The following is a 1,690-nucleotide window of genomic DNA, read 5'->3' as shown; positions in this document are numbered from 1 at the left end:
ATACATTTTAATCATGAAAGTATGCTCATTAGCTGCTTGGGCTTTAGAACCCCGTTTTGTCAATAAACAGAATATTGCATTTTTTATTTTGGTGAAGTGTGCATTATTTGGGTGTTTAGGGATGTTTTCAATTTATGACTCTTGTTATCTCACAGGGTTGAAAATTAACAGTGGTCATGAGACAAATGATCGCCGCTTTTCTGATTTTGACCTTAGTTTAGATTGTCTGTGGTAAATGTGAGACCACCTAGATTTTCAGTCATTTTGTATTTTGGTTGAATATCATCTTCGAATCAAACACCTGTTCAACACATTGCTTCATAAGTTAAAGCTTCTTGGTTTTGAAAATATTGAAGAAACGCCTATAGAAAGTGTGATAACTAAGGAGCATCGAACCATCAAGAAATTTAAAATCTATATTTGCCTGTAACAAATTATTTTGTACACATAATAAAGCTAAAAGCAATGAGTGTTTACAAGATGTCACAACTATATCAGGTAAATTTGTTCTTATAAGTTGTTATTATACAGGGTACTGCAAAATGTTCAAGTTGACAGGAAGGAAGTGTCTTTAATATACAAATTTTGTAATTTTTTGTGCACAGGCATTTTGCTAATGACCACCAAAATTTCAATATGGCGCTCAACATTGCTCAACATGGACCAATAGACAAAAACATTCATTTTGAACCCTGGCTCACGTATGCACAGTAAAATAGTTTACCCATAATTCTTCATGATTTGCATACACCATCACAGGTAGCCATTTTATAAACTTTTATCAATTTTTACCTAGAATAAAGTACATTTATGAATTAGATTGAGTGTCAAAATAAAAATTCTAGAGTCATAGAAATCACAGTATGCATTTAAAGCTTACTGCAGGTGTCACACTTGGATCTGAGGAAACAAGCAGATAACAGAGGTGGCCAATCTCTGTTTAAAGGTAAAATGTAAATTTCCTTTGTATTTGTCAATAGCAAAAAATAACTTTTTTGTTTGACTGAACAGGTGCTTCAAGTATCATTTTTACTTCAAACTTCTGTATTGCTTGAAAAATTGAAAAGGTTTGGATGGCCTCTCTCAATAAAGCTTGCTTTATAAAATATACTGAAATGGTAATTGAAAATAAGTCTCTGTCAGTTTCCAAAATTTGTATTAGTAGTTTACAATGTTCTCTACAAATGTGAGCTATGCCTGGCTTGACTGGGGAATCTCTGATGGTACAAATCAGAATGAATCATGAGAAATTTGTAGTAATGTGGTGTGTTAGATAAGCTAATGGTTTAGCAGTGTGCACAATATCTCAAGAAAGGCTGAACGGTTTCAACTAAAGTACTAGAACTGATAAGTTTTCGATAGGTGTGGCTTGCATGTTAATAAAGTTATCAAAGTTTCAAACTCACATTTTTAATTGTAGCAATTATGTAGTTGGCTGTTCTGAACCAAACGAGTATATTCAGTTCTTATCTGTTCTAGTTTTCTATATACCGGTATTATGATTTTGAATTGAAAGTCCAATTTATGATTTATTTCAGAATAGAAGTTACATTTGGGTATATAATCATTTCAAGAAATGATAATGAACCCAAGTGTATATATTTTGAAATAAAATCATAAATAGAACACTCCTATGTGGACATTACTTGGCATGACCACATCATTTAAAACAAATACACTGTTATTTCAA

Source organism: Ptychodera flava, chromosome 3 (assembly GCF_041260155.1).
Source record: "Ptychodera flava strain L36383 chromosome 3, AS_Pfla_20210202, whole genome shotgun sequence".
Lineage (NCBI taxonomy): Eukaryota > Metazoa > Hemichordata > Enteropneusta > Ptychoderidae > Ptychodera > Ptychodera flava.
This window is presented reverse-complemented; position numbering follows the sequence as displayed.